Source organism: Plectrocnemia conspersa, unplaced genomic scaffold (assembly GCF_051122295.1).
Source record: "Plectrocnemia conspersa isolate PC_06_02 unplaced genomic scaffold, ASM5112229v1 ptg000014l, whole genome shotgun sequence".
In the NCBI taxonomy this organism is placed as follows: domain Eukaryota; kingdom Metazoa; phylum Arthropoda; class Insecta; order Trichoptera; family Polycentropodidae; genus Plectrocnemia; species Plectrocnemia conspersa.
Genome location: NW_028277178.1, coordinates 32,388,239 through 32,410,667, shown reverse-complemented (window position 1 = coordinate 32,410,667; position 22,429 = coordinate 32,388,239).

Sequence of the window (22,429 nt, the reverse complement as noted above, 5' to 3'; positions counted from 1 at the left end):
AAAATTTAAATTTTAAGTATCGCATAGAACTAACGCGCAGCCCCTATACGTTATGTTTAAAAAAAATATATAAATTTTTTTTTCAAAATGGCGGCTATCGTAAAAATTCAAAGTGTCATAACTTTGCTAAATGACATCCTACTGAAAAATGTCGTATGCAAAAAGTGTTTGGAATTTTAATTTGCATATAAAAGCAATTTTTAATTATTTTTTTTTTAATAAAAACCGAGTCTTACCATATATTGACCGAGACCTCGAACGAGCTTTTATGCGACTCTGCATAGAGTTAACGCTCGTATGAGGTTTCTATTTAAGAAATCGATTTGAATTTTTAATACAAAATAGAGCTTTCGACTATACTTACGATACTATAAAAAAAAATTAAAAATTAAAAAATAAAAGTATTTTTTTTTCAAAACACGTTTAGTGTGATGAGTCGATCGACCCACCATACATACGCTCATAAGATTTTCAATATAGTTAAGGTCAGTGTGAGCTTGTTTATACATATTTGAATTTTAATTTTTGTGACAGTATAGAATTCTTAAGCATCCTGTGTATGTTTGTTAGCAAAATCCATTTTGTCAATTTTTTGCAAAATGGCGACAAGTATTAAAATTCAATCACTTATAACTCAGTAGTGTTGAATTTCGTCAAAAAGGTCTCAATACATGAAATGTTGAGAAGCCTAAAGTTCATCAGAATAAAATATAAAAAATATATATTTTTGCTTGAAAACAAGCGATGTATCAGTTCGATCGTACCCCCATACTAGCCATTTTGAGACTTTCGGAAGAGTTAACGCTCTTAACTGCTTGGTTTCAAAGATTAAAATTTAAATTTTAAGTATCGCATAGAACTAACGCGCAGCCCCTATACGTTATGTTTAAAAAAAATATATAAATTTTTTTTTCAAAATGGCGGCTATCGTAAAAATTCAAAGTGTCATAACTTTGCTAAATGACATCCTACTGAAAAATGTCGTATGCAAAAAGTGTTTGGAATTTTAATTTGCATATAAAAGCAATTTTTAATTATTTTTTTTTAATAACAACCGAGTCTTACCATATATTGACCGAGACCTCGAACGAGCTTTTATGCGACTCTGCATAGAGTTAACGCTCGTATGAGGTTTCTATTTAAGAAATCGATTTGAATTTTTAATACAAAATAGAGCTTTCGACTATACTTACGATACTATAAAAAAAAATTAAAAATTAAAAAATAAAAGTATTTTTTTTTCAAAACACGTTTAGTGTGATGAGTCGATCAACCCACCATACATACGCTCATAAGATTTTCAATATAGTTAAGGTCAGTGTGAGCTTGTTTATACATATTTGAATTTTATTTTTGTGACAGTATAGAATTCTTAAGCATCCTGTGTATGTTTGTTAGCAAAATCCATTTTGTCAATTTTTTGCAAAATGGCGACAAGTATTAAAATTCAATCACTTATAACTCAGTAGTGTTGAATTTCGTCAAAAAGGTCTCAATACATGAAATGTTGAGAAGCCTAAAGTCCATCAGAATAAAATATAAAAAATATATATTTTTGCTTGAAAACAAGCGATGTATCAGTTCGATCGTACCCCCATACTAGCCATTTTGAGACTTTCGGAAGAGTTAACGCTCTTAACTGCTTGGTTTCAAAGATTAAAATTTAAATTTTAAGTATCGCATAGAACTAACGCGCAGCCCCTATACGTTATGTTTAAAAAAAATATATAAATTTTTTTTTCAAAATGGCGGCTATCGTAAAAATTCAAAGTGTCATAACTTTGCTAAATGACATCCTACTGAAAAATGTCGTATGCAAAAAGTGTTTGGAATTTTAATTTGCATATAAAAGCAATTTTTAATTATTTTTTTTTTAATAAAAACCGAGTCTTACCATATATTGACCGAGACCTCGAACGAGCTTTTATGCGACTCTGCATAGAGTTAACGCTCGTATGAGGTTTCTATTTAAGAAATCGATTTGAATTTTTAATACAAAATAGAGCTTTCGACTATACTTACGATACTATAAAAAAAAATTAAAAATTAAAAAATAAAAGTATTTTTTTTTCAAAACACGTTTAGTGTGATGAGTCGATCGACCCACCATACATACGCTCATAAGATTTTTAATATAGTTAAGGTCAGTGTGAGCTTGTTTATACATATTTGAATTTTAATTTTTGTGACAGTATAGAATTCTTAAGCATCCTGTGTATGTTTGTTAGCAAAATCCATTTTGTCAATTTTTTGCAAAATGGCGACAAGTATTAAAATTCAATCACTTATAACTCAGTAGTGTTGAATTTCGTCAAAAAGGTCTCAATACGTGAAATGTTGAGAAGCCTAAAGTTCATCAGAATAAAATATAAAAAATATATATTTTTGCTTGAAAACAAGCGATGTATCAGTTCGATCGTACCCCCATACTAGCCATTTTGAGACTTTCGGAAGAGTTAACGCTCTTAACTGCTTGGTTTCAAAGATTAAAATTTAAATTTTAAGTATCGGATAGAACTAACGCGCAGCCCCTATACGTTATGTTTAAAAAAAATATATAAATTTTTTTTTCAAAATGGCGGCTATCGTAAAAATTCAAAGTGTCATAACTTTGCTAAATGACATCCTACTGAAAAATGTCGTATGCAAAAAGTGTTTGGAATTTTAATTTGCATATAAAAGCAATTTTTAATTATTTTTTTTTTAATAAAAACCGAGTCTTACCATATATTGACCGAGACCTCGAACGAGCTTTTATGCGACTCTGCATAGAGTTAACGCTCGTATGAGGTTTCTATTTAAGAAATCGATTTGAATTTTTAATACAAAATAGAGCTTTCGACTATACTTACGATACTATAAAAAAAAATTAAAAATTAAAAAATAAAAGTATTTTTTTTTCAAAACACGTTTAGTGTGATGAGTCGATCGACCCACCATACATACGCTCATAAGATTTTCAATATAGTTAAGGTCAGTGTGAGCTTGTTTATACATATTTGAATTTTAATTTTTGTGACAGTATAGAATTCTTAAGCATCCTGTGTATGTTTGTTAGCAAAATCCATTTTGTCAATTTTTTGCAAAATGGCGACAAGTATTAAAATTCAATCACTTATAACTCAGTAGTGTTGAATTTCGTCAAAAAGGTCTCAATACATGAAATGTTGAGAAGCCTAAAGTTCATCAGAATAAAATATAAAAAATATATATTTTTGCTTGAAAACAAGCGATGTATCAGTTCGATCGTACCCCCATACTAGCCATTTTGAGACTTTCGGAAGAGTTAACGCTCTTAACTGCTTGGTTTCAAAGATTAAAATTTAAATTTTAAGTATCGCATAGAACTAACGCGCAGCCCCTATACGTTATGTTTAAAAAAAATATATAATTTTTTTTTTCAAAATGGCGGCTATCGTAAAAATTCAAAGTGTCATAACTTTGCTAAATGACATCCTACTGAAAAATGTCGTATGCAAAAAGTGTTTGGAATTTTAATTTGCATATAAAAGCAATTTTTAATTATTTTTTTTTTAATAAAAACCGAGTCTTACCATATATTGACCGAGACCTCGAACGAGCTTTTATGCGACTCTGCATAGAGTTAACGCTCGTATGAGGTTTCTATTTAAGAAATCGATTTGAATTTTTAATACAAAATAGAGCTTTCGACTATACTTACGATACTATAAAAAAAAATTAAAAATTAAAAAATAAAAGTATTTTTTTTTCAAAACACGTTTAGTGTGATGAGTCGATCGACCCACCATACATACGCTCATAAGATTTTCAATATAGTTAAGGTCAGTGTGAGCTTGTTTATACATATTTGAATTTTAATTTTTGTGACAGTATAGAATTCTTAAGCATCCTGTGTATGTTTGTTAGCAAAATCCATTTTGTCAATTTTTTGCAAAATGGCGACAAGTATTAAAATTCAATCACTTATAACTCAGTAGTGTTGAATTTCGTCAAAAAGGTCTCAATACGTGAAATGTTGAGAAGCCTAAAGTTCATCAGAATAAAATATAAAAAATATATATTTTTGCTTGAAAACAAGCGATGTATCAGTTCGATCGTACCCCCATACTAGCCATTTTGAGACTTTCGGAAGAGTTAACGCTCTTAACTGCTTGGTTTCAAAGATTAAAATTTAAATTTTTAGTATCGCATAGAACTAACGCGCAGCCCCTATACGTTATGTTTAAAAAAAATATATAAATTTTTTTTTCAAAATGGCGGCTATCGTAAAAATTCAAAGTGTCATAACTTTGCTAAATGACATCCTACTGAAAAATGTCGTATGCAAAAAGTGTTTGGAATTTTAATTTGCATATAAAAGCAATTTTTAATTATTTTTTTTTTAATAAAAACCGAGTCTTACCATATATTGACCGAGACCTCGAACGAGCTTTTATGCGACTCTGCATAGAGTTAACGCTCGTATGAGGTTTCTATTTAAGAAATCGATTTCAATTTTTAATACAAAATAGAGCTTTCGACTATACTTACGATACTATAAAAAAAAATTAAAAATTAAAAAATAAAAGTATTTTTTTTTCAAAACACGTTTAGTGTGATGAGTCGATCGACCCACCATACATACGCTCATAAGATTTTCAATATAGTTAAGGTCAGTGTGAGCTTGTTTATACATATTTGAATTTTAATTTTTGTGACAGTATAGAATTCTTAAGCATCCTGTGTATGTTTGTTAGCAAAATCCATTTTGTCAATTTTTTGCAAAATGGCGACAAGTATTAAAATTCAATCACTTATAACTCAGTAGTGTTGAATTTCGTCAAAAAGGTCTCAATACATGAAATGTTGAGAAGCCTAAAGTTCATCAGAATAAAATATAAAAAATATATATTTTTGCTTGAAAACAAGCGATGTATCAGTTCGATCGTACCCCCATACTAGCCATTTTGAGACTTTCGGAAGAGTTAACGCTCTTAACTGCTTGGTTTCAAAGATTAAAACTTAAATTTTAAGTATCGCATAGAACTAACGCGCAGCCCCTATACGTTATGTTTAAAAAAAATATATAAATTTTTTTTTCAAAATGGCGGCTATCGTAAAAATTCAAAGTGTCATAACTTTGCTAAATGACATCCTACTGAAAAATGTCGTATGCAAAAAGTGTTTGGAATTTTAATTTGCATATAAAAGCAATTTTTAATTATTTTTTTTTTAATAAAAACCGAGTCTTACCATATATTGACCGAGACCTCGAACGAGCTTTTATGCGACTCTGCATAGAGTTAACGCTCGTATGAGGTTTCTATTTAAGAAATCGATTTGAATTTTGAATACAAAATAGAGCTTTCGACTATACTTACGATACTATAAAAAAAAATTAAAAATTAAAAAATAAAAGTATTTTTTTTTCAAAACACGTTTAGTGTGATGAGTCGATCGACCCACCATACATACGCTCATAAGATTTTCAATATAGTTAAGGTCAGTGTGAGCTTGTTTATACATATTTGAATTTTAATTTTTGTGACAGTATAGAATTCTTAAGCATCCTGTGTATGTTTGTTAGCAAAATCCATTTTGTCAATTTTTTGCAAAATGGCGACAAGTATTAAAATTCAATCACTTATAACTCAGTAGTGTTGAATTTCGTCAAAAAGGTCTCAATACGTGAAATGTTGAGAAGCCTAAAGTTCATCAGAATAAAATATAAAAAATATATATTTTTGCTTGAAAACAAGCGATGTATCAGTTCGATCGTACCCCCATACTAGCCATTTTGAGACTTTCGGAAGAGTTAACGCTCTTAACTGCTTGGTTTCAAAGATTAAAATTTAAATTTTAAGTATCGGATAGAACTAACGCGCAGCCCCTATACGTTATGTTTAAAAAAAATATATAAATTTTTTTTTCAAAATGGCGGCTATCGTAAAAATTCAAAGTGTCATAACTTTGCTAAATGACATCCTACTGAAAAATGTCGTATGCAAAAAGTGTTTGGAATTTTAATTTGCATATAAAAGCAATTTTTAATTATTTTTTTTTTAATAAAAACCGAGTCTTACCATATATTGACCGAGACCTCGAACGAGCTTTTATGCGACTCTGCATAGAGTTAACGCTCGTATGAGGTTTCTATTTAAGAAATCGATTTGAATTTTTAATACAAAATAGAGCTTTCGACTATACTTACGATACTATAAAAAAAAATTAAAAATTAAAAAATAAAAGTATTTTTTTTTCAAAACACGTTTAGTGTGATGAGTCGATCGACCCACCATACATACGCTCATAAGATTTTTAATATAGTTAAGGTCAGTGTGAGCTTGTTTATACATATTTGAATTTTAATTTTTGTGACAGTATAGAATTCTTAAGCATCCTGTGTATGTTTGTTAGCAAAATCCATTTTGTCAATTTTTTGCAAAATGGCGACAAGTATTAAAATTCAATCACTTATAACTCAGTAGTGTTGAATTTCGTCAAAAAGGTCTCAATACATGAAATGTTGAGAAGCCTAAAGTTCATCAGAATAAAATATAAAAAATATATATTTTTGCTTGAAAACAAGCGATGTATCAGTTCGATCGTACCCCCATACTAGCCATTTTGAGACTTTCGGAAGAGTTAACGCTCTTAACTGCTTGGTTTCAAAGATTAAAATTTAAATTTTAAGTATCGCATAGAACTAACGCGCAGCCCCTATACGTTATGTTTAAAAAAAATATATAAATTTTTTTTTCAAAATGGCGGCTATCGTAAAAATTCAAAGTGTCATAACTTTGCTAAATGACATCCTACTGAAAAATGTCGTATGCAAAAAGTGTTTGGAATTTTAATTTGCATATAAAAGCAATTTTTAATTATTTTTTTTTTAATAAAAACCGAGTCTTACCATATATTGACCGAGACCTCGAACGAGCTTTTATGCGACTCTGCATAGAGTTAACGCTCGTATGAGGTTTCTATTTAAGAAATCGATTTGAATTTTTAATACAAAATAGAGCTTTCGACTATACTTACGATACTATAAAAAAAAATTAAAAATTAAAAAATAAAAGTATTTTTTTTTCAAAACACGTTTAGTGTGATGAGTCGATCGACCCACCATACATACGCTCATAAGATTTTCAATATAGTTAAGGTCAGTGTGAGCTTGTTTATACATATTTGAATTTTAATTTTTGTGACAGTATAGAATTCTTAAGCATCCTGTGTATGTTTGTTAGCAAAATCCATTTTGTCAATTTTTTGCAAAATGGCGACAAGTATTAAAATTCAATCACTTATAACTCAGTAGTGTTGAATTTCGTCAAAAAGGTCTCAATACATGAAATGTTGAGAAGCCTAAAGTTCATCAGAATAAAATATAAAAAATATATATTTTTGCTTGAAAACAAGCGATGTATCAGTTCGATCGTACCCCCATACTAGCCATTTTGAGACTTTCGGAAGAGTTAACGCTCTTAACTGCTTGGTTTCAAAGATTAAAATTTAAATTTTAAGTATCGCATAGAACTAACGCGCAGCCCCTATACGTTATGTTTAAAAAAAATATATAAATTTTTTTTTCAAAATGGCGGCTATCGTAAAAATTCAAAGTGTCATAACTTTGCTAAATGACATCCTACTGAAAAATGTCGTATGCAAAAAGTGTTTGGAATTTTAATTTGCATATAAAAGCAATTTTTAATTATTTTTTTTTTAATAAAAACCGAGTCTTACCATATATTGACCGAGACCTCGAACGAGCTTTTATGCGACTCTGCATAGAGTTAACGCTCGTATGAGGTTTCTATTTAAGAAATCGATTTGAATTTTTAATACAAAATAGAGCTTTCGACTATACTTACGATACTATAAAAAAAAATTAAAAATTAAAAAATAAAAGTATTTTTTTTTCAAAACACGTTTAGTGTGATGAGTCGATCGACCCACCATACATACGCTCATAAGATTTTCAATATAGTTAAGGTCAGTGTGAGCTTGTTTATACATATTTGAATTTTAATTTTTGTGACAGTATAGAATTCTTAAGCATCCTGTGTATGTTTGTTAGCAAAATCCATTTTGTCAATTTTTTGCAAAATGGCGACAAGTATTAAAATTCAATCACTTATAACTCAGTAGTGTTGAATTTCGTCAAAAAGGTCTCAATACATGAAATGTTGAGAAGCCTAAAGTTCATCAGAATAAAATATAAAAAATATATATTTTTGCTTGAAAACAAGCGATGTATCAGTTCGATCGTACCCCCATACTAGCCATTTTGAGACTTTCGGAAGAGTTAACGCTCTTAACTGCTTGGTTTCAAAGATTAAAATTTAAATTTTAAGTATCGCATAGAACTAACGCGCAGCCCCTATACGTTATGTTTAAAAAAAATATATAAATTTTTTTTTCAAAATGGCGGCTATCGTAAAAATTCAAAGTGTCATAACTTTGCTAAATGACATCCTACTGAAAAATGTCGTATGCAAAAAGTGTTTGGAATTTTAATTTGCATATAAAAGCAATTTTTAATTATTTTTTTTTAATAACAACCGAGTCTTACCATATATTGACCGAGACCTCGAACGAGCTTTTATGCGACTCTGCATAGAGTTAACGCTCGTATGAGGTTTCTATTTAAGAAATCGATTTGAATTTTTAATACAAAATAGAGCTTTCGACTATACTTACGATACTATAAAAAAAAATTAAAAATTAAAAAATAAAAGTATTTTTTTTTCAAAACACGTTTAGTGTGATGAGTCGATCGACCCACCATACATACGCTCATAAGATTTTCAATATAGTTAAGGTCAGTGTGAGCTTGTTTATACATATTTGAATTTTAATTTTTGTGACAGTATAGAATTCTTAAGCATCCTGTGTATGTTTGTTAGCAAAATCCATTTTGTCAATTTTTTGCAAAATGGCGACAAGTATTAAAATTCAATCACTTATAACTCAGTAGTGTTGAATTTCGTCAAAAAGGTCTCAATACATGAAATGTTGAGAAGCCTAAAGTTCATCAGAATAAAATATAAAAAATATATATTTTTGCTTGAAAACAAGCGATGTATCAGTTCGATCGTACCCCCATACTAGCCATTTTGAGACTTTCGGAAGAGTTAACGCTCTTAACTGCTTGGTTTCAAAGATTAAAATTTAAATTTTAAGTATCGCATAGAACTAACGCGCAGCCCCTATACGTTATGTTTAAAAAAAATATATAAATTTTTTTTTCAAAATGGCGGCTATCGTAAAAATTCAAAGTGTCATAACTTTGCTAAATGACATCCTACTGAAAAATGTCGTATGCTAAAAGTGTTTGGAATTTTAATTTGCATATAAAAGCAATTTTTAATTATTTTTTTTTTAATAAAAACCGAGTCTTACCATATATTGACCGAGACCTCGAACGAGCTTTTATGCGACTCTGCATAGAGTTAACGCTCGTATGAGGTTTCTATTTAAGAAATCGATTTGAATTTTTAATACAAAATAGAGCTTTCGACTATACTTACGATACTATAAAAAAAAATTAAAAATTAAAAAATAAAAGTATTTTTTTTTCAAAACACGTTTAGTGTGATGAGTCGATCGACCCACCATACATACGCTCATAAGATTTTCAATATAGTTAAGGTCAGTGTGAGCTTGTTTATACATATTTGAATTTTAATTTTTGTGACAGTATAGAATTCTTAAGCATCCTGTGTATGTTTGTTAGCAAAATCCATTTTGTCAATTTTTTGCAAAATGGCGACAAGTATTAAAATTCAATCACTTATAACTCAGTAGTGTTGAATTTCGTCAAAAAGGTCTCAATACATGAAATGTTGAGAAGCCTAAAGTTCATCAGAATAAAATATAAAAAATATATATTTTTGCTTGAAAACAAGCGATGTATCAGTTCGATCGTACCCCCATACTAGCCATTTTGAGACTTTCGGAAGAGTTAACGCTCTTAACTGCTTGGTTTCAAAGATTAAAATTTAAATTTTAAGTATCGCATAGAACTAACGCGCAGCCCCTATACGTTATGTTTAAAAAAAATATATAAATTTTTTTTTCAAAATGGCGGCTATCGTAAAAATTCAAAGTGTCATAACTTTGCTAAATGACATCCTACTGAAAAATGTTGTATGCAAAAAGTGTTTGGAATTTTAATTTGCATATAAAAGCAATTTTTAATTATTTTTTTTTTAATAAAAACCGAGTCTTACCATATATTGACCGAGACCTCGAACGAGCTTTTATGCGACTCTGCATAGAGTTAACGCTCGTATGAGGTTTCTATTTAAGAAATCGATTTGAATTTTTAATACAAAATAGAGCTTTCGACTATACTTACGATACTATAAAAAAAAATTAAAAATTAAAAAATAAAAGTATTTTTTTTTCAAAACACGTTTAGTGTGATGAGTCGATCGACCCACCATACATACGCTCATAAGATTTTCAATATAGTTAAGGTCAGTGTGAGCTTGTTTATACATATTTGAATTTTAATTTTTGTGACAGTATAGAATTCTTAAGCATCCTGTGTATGTTTGTTAGCAAAATCCATTTTGTCAATTTTTTGCAAAATGGCGACAAGTATTAAAATTCAATCACTTATAACTCAGTAGTGTTGAATTTCGTCAAAAAGGTCTCAATACATGAAATGTTGAGAAGCCTAAAGTTCATCAGAATAAAATATAAAAAATATATATTTTTGCTTGAAAACAAGCGATGTATCAGTTCGATCGTACCCCCATACTAGCCATTTTGAGACTTTCGGAAGAGTTAACGCTCTTAACTGCTTGGTTTCAAAGATTAAAATTTAAATTTTAAGTATCGCATAGAACTAACGCGCAGCCCCTATACGTTATGTTTAAAAAAAATATATAATTTTTTTTTTCAAAATGGCGGCTATCGTAAAAATTCAAAGTGTCATAACTTTGCTAAATGACATCCTACTGAAAAATGTCGTATGCAAAAAGTGTTTGGAATTTTAATTTGCATATAAAAGCAATTTTTAATTATTTTTTTTTTAATAACAACCGAGTCTTACCATATATTGACCGAGACCTCGAACGAGCTTTTATGCGACTCTGCATAGAGTTAACGCTCGTATGAGGTTTCTATTTAAGAAATCGATTTGAATTTTTAATACAAAATAGAGCTTTCGACTATACTTACGATACTATAAAAAAAAATTAAAAATTAAAAAATAAAAGTATTTTTTTTTCAAAACACGTTTAGTGTGATGAGTCGATCGACCCACCATACATACGCTCATAAGATTTTCAATATAGTTAAGGTCAGTGTGAGCTTGTTTATACATATTTGAATTTTAATTTTTGTGACAGTATAGAATTCTTAAGCATCCTGTGTATGTTTGTTAGCAAAATCCATTTTGTCAATTTTTTGCAAAATGGCGACAAGTATTAAAATTCAATCACTTATAACTCAGTAGTGTTGAATTTCGTCAAAAAGGTCTCAATACATGAAATGTTGAGAAGCCTAAAGTTCATCAGAATAAAATATAAAAAATATATATTTTTGCTTGAAAACAAGCGATGTATCAGTTCGATCGTACCCCCATACTAGCCATTTTGAGACTTTCGGAAGAGTTAACGCTCTTAACTGCTTAGTTTCAAAGATTAAAATTTAAATTTTAGGTATCGCATAGAACTAACGCGCAGCCCCTATACGTTATGTTTAAAAAAAATATATAAATTTTTTTTTCAAAATGGCGGCTATCGTAAAAATTCAAAGTGTCATAACTTTGCTAAATGACATCCTACTGAAAAATGTCGTATGCAAAAAGTGTTTGGAATTTTAATTTTCATATAAAAGCAATTTTTAATTATTTTTTTTTTAATAAAAACCGAGTCTTACCATATATTGACCGAGACCTCGAACGAGCTTTTATGCGACTCTGCATAGAGTTAACGCTCGTATGAGGTTTCTATTTAAGAAATCGATTTGAATTTTTAATACGAAATAGAGCTTTCGACTATACTTACGATACTATAAAAAAAAATTAAAAATTAAAAAATAAAAGTATTTTTTTTTCAAAACACGTTTAGTGTGATGAGTCGATCGACCCACCATACATACGCTCATAAGATTTTCAATATAGTTAAGGTCAGTGTGAGCTTGTTTATACATATTTGAATTTTAATTTTTGTGACAGTATAGAATTCTTAAGCATCCTGTGTATGTTTGTTAGCAAAATCCATTTTGTCAATTTTTTGCAAAATGGCGACAAGTATTAAAATTCAATCACTTATAACTCAGTAGTGTTGAATTTCGTCAAAAAGGTCTCAATACATGAAATGTTGAGAAGCCTAAAGTTCATCAGAATAAAATATAAAAAATATATATTTTTGCTTGAAAACAAGCGATGTATCAGTTCGATCGTACCCCCATACTAGCCATTTTGAGACTTTCGGAAGAGTTAACGCTCTTAACTGCTTGGTTTCAAAGATTAAAATTTAAATTTTAAGTATCGCATAGAACTAACGCGCAGCCCCTATACGTTATGTTTAAAAAAAATATATAAATTTTTTTTTCAAAATGGCGGCTATCGTAAAAATTCAAAGTGTCATAACTTTGCTAAATGACATCCTACTGAAAAATGTCGTATGCAAAAAGTGTTTGGAATTTTAATTTGCATATAAAAGCAATTTTTAATTATTTTTTTTTTAATAAAAACCGAGTCTTACTATATATTGACCGAGACCTCGAACGAGCTTTTATGCGACTCTGCATAGAGTTAACGCTCGTATGAGGTTTCTATTTAAGAAATCGATTTGAATTTTTAATACAAAATAGAGCTTTCGACTATACTTACGATACTATAAAAAAAAATTAAAAATTAAAAAATAAAAGTATTTTTTTTTCAAAACACGTTTAGTGTGATGAGTCGATCGACCCACCATACATACGCTCATAAGATTTTCAATATAGTTAAGGTCAGTGTGAGCTTGTTTATACATATTTGAATTTTAATTTTTGTGACAGTATAGAATTCTTAAGCATCCTGTGTATGTTTGTTAGCAAAATCCATTTTGTCAATTTTTTGCAAAATGGCGACAAGTATTAAAATTCAATCACTTATAACTCAGTAGTGTTGAATTTCGTCAAAAAGGTCTCAATACATGAAATGTTGAGAAGCCTAAAGTTCATCAGAATAAAATATAAAAAATATATATTTTTGCTTGAAAACAAGCGATGTATCAGTTCGATCGTACCCCCATACTAGCCATTTTGAGACTTTCGGAAGAGTTAACGCTCTTAACTGCTTGGTTTCAAAGATTAAAATTTAAATTTTAAGTATCGCATAGAACTAACGCGCAGCCCCTATACGTTATGTTTAAAAAAAATATATAATTTTTTTTTTCAAAATGGCGGCTATCGTAAAAATTCAAAGTGTCATAACTTTGCTAAATGACATCCTACTGAAAAATGTCGTATGCAAAAAGTGTTTGGAATTTTAATTTGCATATAAAAGCAATTTTTAATTATTTTTTTTTTAATAAAAACCGAGTCTTATCATATATTGACCGAGACCTCGAACGAGCTTTTATGCGACTCTGCATAGAGTTAACGCTCGTATGAGGTTTCTATTTAAGAAATCGATTTGAATTTTTAATACAAAATAGAGCTTTCGACTATACTTACGATACTATAAAAAAAAATTAAAAATTAAAAAATAAAAGTATTTTTTTTTCAAAACACGTTTAGTGTGATGAGTCGATCGACCCACCATACATACGCTCATAAGATTTTCAATATAGTTAAGGTCAGTGTGAGCTTGTTTATACATATTTGAATTTTAATTTTTGTGACAGTATAGAATTCTTAAGCATCCTGTGTATGTTTGTTAGCAAAATCCATTTTGTCAATTTTTTGCAAAATGGCGACAAGTATTAAAATTCAATCACTTATAACTCAGTAGTGTTGAATTTCGTCAAAAAGGTCTCAATACATGAAATGTTGAGAAGCCTAAAGTTCATCAGAATAAAATATAAAAAATATATATTTTTGCTTGAAAACAAGCGATGTATCAGTTCGATCGTACCCCCATACTAGCCATTTTGAGACTTTCGGAAGAGTTAACGCTCTTAACTGCTTGGTTTCAAAGAATAAAATTTAAATTTTAGGTATCGCATAGAACTAACGCGCAGCCCCTATACGTTATGTTTAAAAAAAATATATAAATTTTTTTTTCAAAATGGCGGCTATCGTAAAAATTCAAAGTGTCATAACTTTGCTAAATGACATCCTACTGAAAAATGTCGTATGCAAAAAGTGTTTGGAATTTTAATTTGCATATAAAAGCAATTTTTAATTATTTTTTTTTTAATAAAAACCGAGTCTTACCATATATTGACCGAGACCTCGAACGAGCTTTTATGCGACTCTGCATAGAGTTAACGCTCGTATGAGGTTTCTATTTAAGAAATCGATTTGAATTTTTAATACAAAATAGAGCTTTCGACTATACTTACGATACTATAAAAAAAAATTAAAAATTAAAAAATAAAAGTATTTTTTTTTCAAAACACGTTTAGTGTGATGAGTCGATCGACCCACCATACATACGCTCATAAGATTTTCAATATAGTTAAGGTCAGTGTGAGCTTGTTTATACATATTTGAATTTTAATTTTTGTGACAGTATAGAATTCTTAAGCATCCTGTGTATGTTTGTTAGCAAAATCCATTTTGTCAATTTTTTGCAAAATGGCGACAAGTATTAAAATTCAATCACTTATAACTCAGTAGTGTTGAATTTCGTCAAAAAGGTCTCAATACATGAAATGTTGAGAAGCCTAAAGTTCATCAGAATAAAATATAAAAAATATATATTTTTGCTTGAAAACAAGCGATGTATCAGTTCGATCGTACCCCCATACTAGCCATTTTGAGACTTTCGGAAGAGTTAACGCTCTTAACTGCTTGGTTTCAAAGAATAAAATTTAAATTTTAGGTATCGCATAGAACTAACGCGCAGCCCCTATACGTTATGTTTAAAAAAAATATATAAATTTTTTTTTCAAAATGGCGGCTATCGTAAAAATTCAAAGTGTCATAACTTTACTAAATGACATCCTACTGAAAAATGTCGTATGCAAAAAGTGTTTGGAATTTTAATTTGCATATAAAAGCAATTTTTAATTATTTTTTTTTTAATAAAAACCGAGTCTTACCATATATTGACCGAGACCTCGAACGAGCTTTTATGCGACTCTGCATAGAGTTAACGCTCGTATGAGGTTTCTATTTAAGAAATCGATTTGAATTTTTAATACAAAATAGAGCTTTCGACTATACTTACGATACTATAAAAAAAAATTAAAAATTAAAAAATAAAAGTATTTTTTTTTCAAAACACGTTTAGTGTGATGAGTCGATCGACCCACCATACATACGCTCATAAGATTTTCAATATAGTTAAGGTCAGTGTGAGCTTGTTTATACATATTTGAATTTTAATTTTTGTGACAGTATAGAATTCTTAAGCATCCTGTGTATGTTTGTTAGCAAAATCCATTTTGTCAATTTTTTGCAAAATGGCGACAAGTATTAAAATTCAATCACTTATAACTCAGTAGTGTTGAATTTCGTCAAAAAGGTCTCAATACATGAAATGTTGAGAAGCCTAAAGTTCATCAGAATAAAATATAAAAAATATATATTTTTGCTTGAAAACAAGCGATGTATCAGTTCGATCGTACCCCCATACTAGCCATTTTGAGACTTTCGGAAGAGTTAACGCTCTTAACTGCTTGGTTTCAAAGATTAAAATTTAAATTTTAAGTATCGCATAGAACTAACGCGCAGCCCCTATACGTTATGTTTAAAAAAAATATATAAATTTTTTTTTCAAAATGGCGGCTATCGTAAAAATTCAAAGTGTCATAACTTTGCTAAATGACATCCTACTGAAAAATGTCGTATGCAAAAAGTGTTTGGAATTTTAATTTGCATATAAAAGCAATTTTTAATTATTTTTTTTTTAATAAAAACCGAGTCTTACTATATATTGACCGAGACCTCGAACGAGCTTTTATGCGACTCTGCATAGAGTTAACGCTCGTATGAGGTTTCTATTTAAGAAATCGATTTGAATTTTTAATACAAAATAGAGCTTTCGACTATACTTACGATACTATAAAAAAAAATTAAAAATTAAAAAATAAAAGTATTTTTTTTTCAAAACACGTTTAGTGTGATGAGTCGATCGACCCACCATACATACGCTCATAAGATTTTCAATATAGTTAAGGTCAGTGTGAGCTTGTTTATACATATTTGAATTTTAATTTTTGTGACAGTATAGAATTCTTAAGCATCCTGTGTATGTTTGTTAGCAAAATCCATTTTGTCAATTTTTTGCAAAATGGCGACAAGTATTAAAATTCAATCACTTATAACTCAGTAGTGTTGAATTTCGTCAAAAAGGTCTCAATACATGAAATGTTGAGAAGCCTAAAGTTCATCAGAATAAAATATAAAAAATATATATTTTTGCTTGAAAACAAGCGATGTATCAGTTCGATCGTACCCCCATACTAGCCATTTTGAGACTTTCGGAAGAGTTAACGCTCTTAACTGCTTGGTTTCAAAGAATAAAATTTAAATTTTAGGTATCGCATAGAACTAACGCGCAGCCCCTATACGTTATGTTTAAAAAAAATATATAAATTTGTTTTTCAAAATGGCGGCTATCGTAAAAATTCAAAGTGTCATAACTTTGCTAAATGACATCCTACTGAAAAATGTCGTATGCAAAAAGTGTTTGGAATTTTAATTTGCATATAAAAGCAATTTTTAATTATTTTTTTTTTAATAAAAACCGAGTCTTACCATATATTGACCGAGACCTCGAACGAGCTTTTATGCGACTCTGCATAGAGTTAACGCTCGTATGAGGTTTCTATTTAAGAAATCGATTTGAATTTTTAATACAAAATAGAGCTTTCGACTATACTTACGATACTATAAAAAAAAATTAAAAATTAAAAAATAAAAGTATTTTTTTTTCAAAACACGTTTAGTGTGATGAGTCGATCGACCCACCATACATACGCTCATAAGATTTTCAATATAGTTAAGGTCAGTGTGAGCTTGTTTATACATATTTGAATTTTAATTTTTGTGACAGTATAGAATTCTTAAGCATCCTGTGTATGTTTGTTAGCAAAATCCATTTTGTCAATTTTTTGCAAAATGGCGACAAGTATTAAAATTCAATCACTTATAACTCAGTAGTGTTGAATTTCGTCAAAAAGGTCTCAATACATGAAATGTTGAGAAGCCTAAAGTTCATCAGAATAAAATATAAAAAATATATATTTTTGCTTGAAAACAAGCGATGTATCAGTTCGATCGTACCCCCATACTAGCCATTTTGAGACTTTCGGAAGAGTTAACGCTCTTAACTGCTTGGTTTCAAAGAATAAAATTTAAATTTTAGGTATCGCATAGAACTAACGCGCAGCCCCTATACGTTATGTTTAAAAAAAATATATAAATTTTTTTTTCAAAATGGCGGCTATCGTAAAAATTCAAAGTGTCATAACTTTGCTAAATGACATCCTACTGAAAAATGTCGTATGCAAAAAGTGTTTGGAATTTTAATTTGCATATAAAAGCAATTTTTAATTACTTTTTTTTTTAATAAAAACCGAGTCTTACCATATATTGACCGAGACCTCGAACGAGCTTTTATGCGACTCTGCATAGAGTTAACGCTCGTATGAGGTTTCTATTTAAGAAATCGATTTGAATTTTTAATACAAAATAGAGCTTTCGACTATACTTACGATACTATAAAAAAAAATTAAAAATTAAAAAATAAAAGTATTTTTTTTTCAAAACACGTTTAGTGTGATGAGTCGATCGACCCACCATACATACGCTCATAAGATTTTCAATATAGTTAAGGTCAGTGTGAGCTTGTTTATACATATTTGAATTTTAATTTTTGTGACAGTATAGAATTCTTAAGCATCCTGTGTATGTTTGTTAGCAAAATCCATTTTGTCAATTTTTTGCAAAATGGCGACAAGTATTAAAATTCAATCACTTATAACTCAGTAGTGTTGAATTTCGTCAAAAAGGTCTCAATACATGAAATGTTGAGAAGCCTAAAGTTCATCAGAATAAAATATAAAAAATATATATTTTTGCTTGAAAACAAGCGATGTATCAGTTCGATCGTACCCCCATACTAGCCATTTTGAGACTTTCGGAAGAGTTAACGCTCTTAACTGCTTGGTTTTAAAGATTAAAATTTAAATTTTAAGTATCGCATAGAACTAACGCGCAGCCCCTATACGTTATGTTTAAAAAAAATATATAAAATTTTTTTTTAAAATGGCGGCTATCGTAAAAATTCAAAGTGTCATAACTTTGCTAAATGACATCCTACTGAAAAATGTCGTATGCAAAAAGTGTTTGGAATTTTAATTTGCATATAAAAGCAATTTTTAATTATTTTTTTTTTAATAACAACCGAGTCTTACCATATATTGACCGAGACCTCGAACGAGCTTTTATGCGACTCTGCATAGAGTTAACGCTCGTATGAGGTTTCTATTTAAGAAATCGATTTGAATTTTTAATACAAAATAGAGCTTTCGACTATACTTACGATACTATAAAAAAAAATTAAAAATTAAAAAATAAAAGTATTTTTTTTTCAAAACACGTTTAGTGTGATGAGTCGATCGACCCACCATACATACGCTCATAAGATTTTCAATATAGTTAAGGTCAGTGTGAGCTTGTTTATACATATTTGAATTTTAATTTTTGTGACAGTATAGAATTCTTAAGCATCCTGTGTATGTTTGTTAGCAAAATCCATTTTGTCAATTTTTTGCAAAATGGCGACAAGTATTAAAATTCAATCACTTATAACTCAGTAGTGTTGAATTTCGTCAAAAAGGTCTCAATACATGAAATGTTGAGAAGCCTAAAGTTCATCAGAATAAAATATAAAAAATATATATTTTTGCTTGAAAACAAGCGATGTATCAGTTCGATCGTACCCCCATACTAGCCATTTTGAGACTTTCGGAAGAGTTAACGCTCTTAACTGCTTGGTTTTAAAGATTAATATTTAAATTTTAGGTATCGCATAGAACTAACGCGCAGCCCTTATACGTTATGTTTAAAAAAAATATATAAATTTTTTTTTCAAAATGGCGGCTATCGTAAAAATTCAAAGTGTCATAACTTTGCTAAATGACATCCTACTGAAAAATTTCGTATGCAAAAAGTGTTTGGAATTTTAATTTGCATATAAAAGCAATTTTTAATTATTTTTTTTTTAATAAAAACCGAGTCTTACCATATATTGACCGAGACCTCGAACGAGCTTTTATGCGACTCTGCATAGAGTTAACGCTCGTATGAGGTTTCTATTTAAGAAATCGATTTGAATTTTTAATACAAAATAGAGCTTTCGACTATACTTACGATACTATAAAAAAAAATTAAAAATTAAAAAATAAAAGTATTTTTTTTTCAAAACACGTTTAGTGTGATGAGTCGATCGACCCACCATACATACGCTCATAAGATTTTCAATATAGTTAAGGTCAGTGTGAGCTTGTTTATACATATTTGAATTTTAATTTTTGTGACAGTATAGAATTCTTAAGCATCCTGTGTATGTTTGTTAGCAAAATCCATTTTGTCAATTTTTTGCAAAATGGCGACAAGTATTAAAATTCAATCACTTATAACTCAGTAGTGTTGAATTTCGTCAAAAAGGTCTCAATACATGAAATGTTGAGAAGCCTAAAGTTCATCAGAATAAAATATAAAAAATATATATTTTTGCTTGAAAACAAGCGATGTATCAGTTCGATCGTACCCCCATACTAGCCATTTTGAGACTTTCGGAAGAGTTAACGCTCTTAACTGCTTGGTTTCAAAGATTCAAATTTAAATTTTAAGTATCGCATAGAACTAACGCGCAGCCCCTATACGTTATGTTTAAAAAAAATATATAAATTTTTTTTTCAAAATGGCGGCTATCGTAAAAATTCAAAGTGTCATAACTTTGCTAAATGACATCCTACTGAAAAATGTCGTATGCAAAAAGTGTTTGGAATTTTAAGTTGCATATAAAAGCAATTTTTAATTATTTTTTTTTTAATAACAACCGAGTCTTACCATATATTGACCGAGACCTCGAACGAGCTTTTATGCGACTCTGCATAGAGTTAACGCTCGTATGAGGTTTCTATTTAAGAAATCGATTTGAATTTTTAATACAAAATAGAGCTTTCGACTATACTTACGATACTATAAAAAAAAATTAAAAATTAAAAAATAAAAGTATTTTTTTTTCAAAACACGTTTAGTGTGATGAGTCGATCGACCCACCATACATACGCTCATAAGATTTTCAATATAGTTAAGGTCAGTGTGAGCTTGTTTATACATATTTGAATTTTAATTTTTGTGACAGTATAGAATTCTTAAGCATCCTGTGTATGTTTGTTAGCAAAATCCATTTTGTCAATTTTTTGCAAAATGGCGACAAGTATTAAAATTCAATCACTTATAACTCAGTAGTGTTGAATTTCGTCAAAAAGGTCTCAATACATGAAATGTTGAGAAGCCTAAAGTTCATCAGAATAAAATATAAAAAATATATATTTTTGCTTGAAAACAAGCGATGTATCAGTTCGATCGTACCCCCATACTAGCCATTTTGAGACTTTCGGAAGAGTTAACGCTCTTAACTGCTTGGTTTTAAAGATTAAAATTTAAATTTTAAGTATCGCATAGAACTAACGCGCAGCCCCTATACGTTATGTTTAAAAAAAATATATAAATTTTTTTTTCAAAATGGCGGCTATCGTAAAAATTCAAAGTGTCATAACTTTGCTAAATGACATCCTACTGAAAAATGTCGTATGCAAAAAGTGTTTGGAATTTTAATTTGCATATAAAAGCAATTTTTAATTATTTTTTTTTTAATAAAAACCGAGTCTTACCATATATTGACCGAGACCTCGAACGAGCTTTTATGCGACTCTGCATAGAGTTAACGCTCGTATGAGGTTTCTATTTAAGAAATCGATTTGAATTTTTAATACAAAATAGAGCTTTCGACTATACTTACGATACTATAAAAAAAAATTAAAAATTAAAAAATAAAAGTATTTTTTTTTCAAAACACGTTTAGTGTGATGAGTCGATCGACCCACCATACATACGCTCATAAGATTTTCAATATAGTTAAGGTCAGTGTGAGCTTGTTTATACATATTTGAATTTTAATTTTTGTGACAGTATAGAATTCTTAAGCATCCTGTGTATGTTTGTTAGCAAAATCCATTTTGTCAATTTTTTGCAAAATGGCGACAAGTATTAAAATTCAATCACTTATAACTCAGTAGTGTTGAATTTCGTCAAAAAGGTCTCAATACATGAAATGTTGAGAAGCCTAAAGTTCATCAGAATAAAATATAAAAAATATATATTTTTGCTTGAAAACAAGCGATGTATCAGTTCGATCGTACCCCCATACTAGCCATTTTGAGACTTTCGGAAGAGTTAACGCTCTTAACTGCTTGGTTTCTAAGATTAAAATTTAAATTTTAAGTATCGCATAGAACTAACGCGCAGCCCCTATACGTTATGTTTAAAAAAAATATATAAATTTTTTTTTCAAAATGGCGGCTATCGTAAAAATTCAAAGTGTCATAACTTTGCTAAATGACATCCTACTGAAAAATGTCGTATGCAAAAAGTGTTTGGAATTTTAATTTGCATATAAAAGCAATTTTTAATTATTTTTTTTTTTAATAAAAACCGAGTCTTACCATATATTGACCGAGACCTCGAACGAGCTTTTATGCGACTCTGCATAGAGTTAACGCTCGTATGAGGTTTCTATTTAAGAAATCGATTTAAATTTTTAATACAAAATAGAGCTTTCGACTATACTTACGATACTATAAAAAAAAATTAAAAATTAAAAAATAAAAGTATTTTTTTTTCAAAACACGTTTAGTGTGATGAGTCGATCGACCCACCATACATACGCTCATAAGATTTTCAATATAGTTAAGGTCAGTGTGAGCTTGTTTATACATATTTGAATTTTAATTTTTGTGACAGTATAGAATTCTTAAGCATCCTGTGTATGTTTGTTAGCAAAATCCATTTTGTCAATTTTTTGCAAAATGGCGACAAGTATTAAAATTCAATCACTTATAACTCAGTAGTGTTGAATTTCGTCAAAAAGGTCTCAATACATGAAATGTTGAGAAGCCTAAAGTTCATCAGAATAAAATATAAAAAATATATATTTTTGCTTGAAAACAAGCGATGTATCAGTTCGATCGTACCCCCATACTAGCCATTTTGAGACTTTCGGAAGAGTTAACGCTCTTAACTGCTTGGTTTCAAAGATTAAAATTTAAATTTTAAGTAT